This window comes from Schistocerca gregaria, unplaced genomic scaffold, assembly GCF_023897955.1.
Source record: "Schistocerca gregaria isolate iqSchGreg1 unplaced genomic scaffold, iqSchGreg1.2 ptg000301l, whole genome shotgun sequence".
NCBI classification, from domain to species: Eukaryota; Metazoa; Arthropoda; class Insecta; order Orthoptera; family Acrididae; genus Schistocerca; species Schistocerca gregaria.
The window spans coordinates 1145306-1152477 of NW_026061785.1; positions in this window are offsets into that span (position 1 = coordinate 1145306).

Consider the following 7172-nt stretch of genomic DNA (forward strand, 5'->3'; position numbering starts at 1 on the left):
ATGTAGTAAAAACCTGAGAAATCCGTCCGTTTTCGTCATTTGTTATCGAATCGACTTAAAGCCAGATCGTCACATTGGCCGCTCTTCTCTCTGAAACGGTTCTACTTATCGTCTTCAAAGCTATGTCGCGTGCTGCGGTATGCGGAGACACTAAAAGCACCATAGTAGAACACAGATGAAGCTTCTAAGTTGATGTAATAGCCAGTAAGAAGTAGTAAAATTCAAGTTTTTGGTCTCGATTATTGACTTTTTAGCTGTCTTTGGTGCCTTGGACATGCGCTAGGACCTTAAGATTCTGCATGAAAGGAGGAATAGCAGCCGCGTTGGATGGGAGAATGTGAAATGTGTTCATATGTAGTAGAAACCTGAGAAATCCGTCCGTTTTCGTCATTTGTTACCGAATCGACTTAAAGCCCGATCGTCACATTGGCCGCTCTTCTCTCTGAAACGGTTGTACTTATCGTCTGCAAAGCTATGTTGCGTGCTGCGGTATGCGGAGACAATAAAATCACCATACTTGAACACAGATGAAGCTTCTAAGTCGATGTAATAGCCCGTAAGAAGTAGTACAATTCAAGTTTTAGGTATCGATTATTGACTTCTTAGATGGATTTGGTGCCTTGGACATGAGCTAGGACCTTAAGATTCTGCATGAAAGGAGGACTAGCAGCCGAGTTGCACGGGACAATATGAAAAGTGTTCATATGTAGTAAAAACCTGAGAAATCCGTCCGTTTTCGTCATTTGGTATCGAATCGCCTTAAAGCCAGATCGTCACTTGGCCGCTCTTCTCTCTGAAACGGTTGTACTTATCGTCTGCAAAGCTATGTTGCGTGCTGCGGTATGCGGAGACACTAAAAGCACCATAGTAGAACACAGATGAAGCTTCTATGATGATGTAATAGCCAGTAAGAAGTAGTACAATTCAAGTTTGAGGTATCGATTATTGACTTTTTAGCTGGCTTTGGTCCCTTGGACATGAGCTAGGACCTTAAGATTCTGCATGGAAGGAGGACTAGCAGCCGAGTTGCACGGGAGAATGTGAAAAGTGTTCATATGTAGTAAAAACCTGAGAAATCCGTCCGTTTTCGTCATTTGTTATCGAATCGACTTAGAGCCAGATCGTCACATTATCCGCTCTTCTCTCTGAAACGGTTGTACTTGTCGTCTGCAAAGCTATGTCGCGTGCTGCGGTATGCGGAGACAATAAAATCACCATAGCAGAACACAGATGAAGCTTCTAATTTGATGTAATAGCCAGTAAGAAGTAGTACAATTCAAGTTTTAGGTATTGATTATTGACTTTTAAGCTGCCTTTGATGCCTTGGACATGAGCTAGGACCTTAAGAATCTGCATGAAAGGAGGATTAGCAGCCGAGTTGCACGGGAGAATGTGAAAAGTGTTCATATGTAGTAAAAACCTGAGAAATCCGTCCGTTTTCGTCATTTGTTATCTAATCGACTTAAAGCCAGATCGTCACATTGGCCGCTCTTCTCTCTGAAACGGTTGTACTTATCGTCTTCAAAGCTATGTCGCGTGCTGCGGTATGCGGAGACACTAAAAGCACCATGGTAGAACACAGATGAAGCTTCTAAGTTGATGTAATAGCCAGTAAGAAGTAGTACAATTCAAGTTTTAGGTATCGATTATTGATTTTTTAGCTGGCTTTGGTGCCTTGGACATGAGCTAGGACCTTAAGATTCTGCATCAAAAGGAGGACTAGCAGCCGAGTTGCACGGGACAATGTGAAAAGTGTTCATATGTAGTAAAAACCTGAGAAATCCGTCCGTTTTCGTCATTTGTTATCGAATCGACTTAAAGCCAGATCGTCACATTGGCCGCTCTTCTCTCTGAAACGGTTGTACTTATCGTCTGCAAAGCTATGTCGTATGCTGCGGTAGGCGGAGACACTAAAACCACCACAATTGAACACAGATGAAGCTTCTAATTTGATGTAATAGCCAGTAAGAAGTAGTACAATTCAAGTTTTAGGTATCGATTATTGACTTTTTAGCTGGCTTTGGTGCCTTGGACATGAGCTAGGACCTTAAGATTCTGCATTAAAGGAGGACTAGCAGCCGAGTTGCACGGGAGAATGTGAAAAGTATTCATATGTAGTAAAAACCTGAGAAATCCGTCCGTTTTCGTCATTTGTTATCGAATCGACTTAAAGCCAGATCGTCACATTGGCCGCTCTTCTCTCTGAAACGGTTGTACTTATCGTCTTCAAAGCTATGTCGCGTGCTGCGGTATGCGGAGACACTAAAAGCACCATAGTAGAACACAGATGAAGCTTCTAAGTTGATGTAATAGCCAGTAAGAAGTAGTACAATTCAAGTTTTAGGTATCGATTATTGATTTTTTAGCTGGCTTTGGTGCCTTGGACATGAGCTACGACCTTAAGATTCTGCATCAAAAGGAGGACTAGCAGCCGAGTTGCACGGGACAATGTGAAAAGTGTTCATATGTAGTAAAAACCTGAGAAATCCGTCCGTTTTCGTCATTTGTTATCGAATCGACTTAAAGCCAGATCGTCACATTGGCCACTCTTCTGTCTGAAACGGTTGTACTTATCGTCTGCAAAGCTATGTCGCGTGCTGCGGTATGCGGAGACACTAAAAGCACCATAGTAGAACACAGATGAAGCTTCTAAGTTGATGTGATAGCCAGTAAGAAGTAGTACAATTCAAGTTTTAGGTATCGATTATTGACTTTTTAGCTGGCTTTGGTGCCATGGACATGAGCTAGGACCTTAAGATTCTGCATGAAAGGAGGACTAGCAGCCGCGTTGTACAGGAGAATGTGAAAAGTGTTCATATGTAGTAAAAACCTGAGAAATCCGTCCGTTTTCGTCATTTGTTATCGAATAGACTTAAAGCCAGATCGTCACATTGGCCCCTCTTTTCTCTGAAACGGTTGTACTTATCGTCTGCAAAGCTATGTCGCGTGCTGCAGTGTGCGGAGACACTAAAAGCACCATGGTAGAACACAGATGAAGCTTCTAAGTTGATGTAATAGCCAGTAAGAAGTAGTACAATTCAAGTTTTAGGTATTGATTATTGACTTTTAAGCTGGCTTTGATGCCTTGGACATGAGCTAGGACCTTAAGAATCTGCATGAAAGGAGGATTAGCAGCCGAGTTGCACGGGAGAATGTGAAAAGTGTTCATATGTAGTAAAAACCTGAGAAATCCGTCCGTTTTCGTCATTTGTTATCGAATCGACTTAAAGCCTGATCGTCACATTGGCCGCTCTTCTCTCTGAAACGGTTGTACTTATCGTCTTCAAAGCTATGTCGCGTGCTGCGGTATGCGCAGACACTAAAAGCACCATGGTAGAACACAGATGAAGCTTCTAAGTTCATGTAATAGCCAGTAAGAAGTAGTACAATTCAAGTTTTTGGTATCGATTATTGATTTTTTAGCTGGCTTTGGTGCCTTGGACATGAGCTGGGACCTTAAGATTCTGCATCAAAAGGAGGACTAGCAGCCGAGTTGCACGGGACAATGTGAAAAGTGTTCATATGTAGTAAAAACCTGAGAAATCCGTCCGTTTTCGTCATTTGTTATCGAATCGACTTAAAGCCAGATCGTCACATTGGCCGCTCTTCTCTCTGAAACGGTTGTACTTATCGTCTGGAAAGCTATGTCGCGTGATGCGGTATGCGGAGACACTAAAAGCACCATAGTAGAACACAGATGAAGCTTCTAAGTTGATGTAATAGCCAGTAAGAAGTAGTACAATTCAAGTTTTAGGTATCGATTATTGACTTTTTAGCTGGCTTTGGTGCCTTGGACATGAGCTAGGACCTTAAGATTCTGCATGAAAGGAGGACTAGCAGCCGGGTTGCACGGGAGAATTTGAAAAGTGTTCATATGTAGTTAAAACCTGAGAAATCCGTCCGTTTTCGTCATTTGTTATCGAATCGACTTAAAGCCAGATCGACACATTGGCCGCTCTTCTCTCTGAAACGGTTGTACTTATCGTCTGCAAAGCTATGTCGTATGCTGCGGTAGGCGGAGACACTAAAACCACCACAGTAGAACACAGATGAAGCTTCTATGATGATGTAATAGCCAGTAAGAAGTAGTACAATTCAAGTTTCAGGTATCGATTATTGACTTTTTAGCTGGCTTTGGTGCCTTGGACATGAGCTAGGACCTTAAGATTCTGCATGAAAGGAGGACTAGCAGCCGCGTTGGATGGGAGAATGTGAAAAGTGTTCATATGTAGTAAAAACCTGAGAAATCCGTCCGTTTTCGTCATTTGTTATCGAATCGACTTAAAGCCAGATCGTCACATTGGCCGCTCTTCTCTCTGAAACGGTTGTACTTATCGTCTTCAAAGCTATGTCGCGTGCTGCGGTATGCGGAGACACTAAAAGCACCATGGTAGAACACAGATGAAGCTTCTAAGTTGATGTAATAGCCAGTAAGAAGTAGTACAATTCAAGTTTTAGGTATCGATTATTGATTTTTTAGCTGGCTTTGGTGCCTTGGACATGAGCTAGGACCTTAAGATTCTGCATCAAAAGGAGGACTAGCAGCCGAGTTGCACGGGACAATGTGAAAAGTGTTCATATGTAGTAAAAACCTGAGAAATCCGTCCGTTTTCGTCATTTGTTATCGAATCGACTTAAAGCCAGATCGTCACATTGGCCGCTCTTCTCTCTGAAACGGTTGTACTTATCGTCTGCAAAGCTATGTCGTATGCTGCGGTAGGCGGAGACACTAAAACCACCACAATTGAACACAGATGAAGCTTCTAATTTGATGTAATAGCCAGTAAGAAGTAGTACAATTCAAGTTTTAGGTATCGATTATTGACTTTTTAGCTGGCTTTGGTGCCTTGGACATGAGCTAGGACCTTAAGATTCTGCATTAAAGGAGGACTAGCAGCCGAGTTGCACGGCAGAATGTGAAAAGTATTCATATGTAGTAAAAACCTGAGAAATCCGTCCGTTTTCGTCATTTGTTATCGAATCGACTTAAAGCCAGATCGTCACATTGGCCGCTCTTCTCTCTGAAACGGTTGTACTTATCGTCTTCAAAGCTATGTCGCGTGCTGCGGTATGCGGAGACACTAAAAGCACCATAGTAGAACACAGATGAAGCTTCTAAGTTGATGTAATAGCCAGTAAGAAGTAGTACAATTCAAGTTTTAGGTATCGATTATTGATTTTTTAGCTGGCTTTGGTGCCTTGGACATGAGCTACGACCTTAAGCTTCTGCATCAAAAGGAGGACTAGCAGCCGAGTTGCACGGGACAATGTGAAAAGTGTTCATATGTAGTAAAAACCTGAGAAATCCGTCCGTTTTCGTCATTTGTTATCGAATCGACTTAAAGCCAGATCGTCACATTGGCCGCTCTTCTGTCTGAAACGGTTGTACTTATCGTCTGCAAAGCTATGTCGCGTGCTGCGGTATGCGGAGACACTAAAAGCACCATAGTAGAACACAGATGAAGCTTCTAAGTTGATGTGATAGCCAGTAAGAAGTAGTACAATTCAAGTTTTAGGTATCGATTATTGACTTTTTAGCTGGCTTTGGTGCCATGGACATGAGCTAGGACCTTAAGATTCTGCATGAAAGGAGGACTAGCAGCCGCGTTGTACAGGAGAATGTGAAAAGTGTTCATATGTAGTAAAAACCTGAGAAATCCGTCCGTTTTCGTCATTTGTTATCGAATAGACTTAAAGCCAGATCGTCACATTGGCCCCTCTTTTCTCTGAAACGGTTGTACTTATCGTCTGCAAAGCTATGTCGCGTGCTGCAGTGTGCGGAGACACTAAAAGCACCATGGTAGAACACAGATGAAGCTTCTAAGTTGATGTAATAGCCAGTAAGAAGTAGTACAATTCAAGTTTTAGGTATTGATTATTGACTTTTAAGCTGGCTTTGATGCCTTGGACATGAGCTAGGACCTTAAGAATCTGCATGAAAGGAGGATTAGCAGCCGAGTTGCACGGGAGAATGTGAAAAGTGTTCATATGTAGTAAAAACCTGAGAAATCCGTCCGTTTTCGTCATTTGTTATCGAATCGACTTAAAGCCTGATCGTCACATTGGCCGCTCTTCTCTCTGAAACGGTTGTACTTATCGTCTTCAAAGCTATGTCGCGTGCTGCGGTATGCGGAGACACTAAAAGCACCATGGTAGAACACAGATGAAGCTTCTAAGTTCATGTAATAGCCAGTAAGAAGTAGTACAATTCAAGTTTTAGGTATCGATTATTGATTTTTTAGCTGGCTTTGGTGCCTTGGACATGAGCTGGGACCTTAAGATTCTGCATCAAAAGGAGGACTAGCAGCCGAGTTGCACGGGACAATGTGAAAAGTGTTCATATGTAGTAAAAACCTGAGAAATCCGTCCGTTTTCGTCATTTGTTATCGAATCGACTTAAAGCCAGATCGTCACATTGGCCGCTCTTCTCTCTGAAACGGTTGTACTTATCGTCTGGAAAGCTATGTCGCGTGATGCGGTATGCGGAGACACTAAAAGCACCATAGTAGAACACAGATGAAGCTTCTAAGTTGATGTAATAGCCAGTAAGAAGTAGTACAATTCAAGTTTTAGGTATCGATTATTGACTTTATAGCTGGCTTTGGTGCCTTGGACATGAGCTAGGACCTTAAGATTCTGTATGAAAGGAGGACTAGCAGCCGGGTAGCACGGGAGAATTTGAAAAGTGTTCATATGTAGTTAAAACCTGAGAAATCCGTCCGTTTTCGTCATTTGTTATCGAATCGACTTAAAGCCAGATCGTCACATTGGCCGCTCTTCTCTCTGAAACGGTTGTACTTATCGTCTTCAAAGCTATGTCGCGCGCTGCGGTATGCGGAGTCACTAAAAGCACCATAGTAGAACACAGATGAAGCTTCTAAGTTCATGTAATAGCCAGTAAGAAGTAGTACAATTCAAGTTTTAGGTATCGATTATTGATTTTTTAGCTGGCTTTGGTGCCTTGGACATGAGCTGGGACCTTAAGATTCTGCATCAAAAGGAGGACTAGCAGCCGCGTTGGATGGGAGAATGTGAAAAGTGTTCATATGTAGTAAAAACCTGAGAAATCCGTCCGTTTTCGTCATTTGTTATCGAATCGACTTAAAGCCAGATCGTCACATTGGCCGCTCTTCTCTCTGAAACGGTTGTACTTATCGTCTTCAAAGCTATGT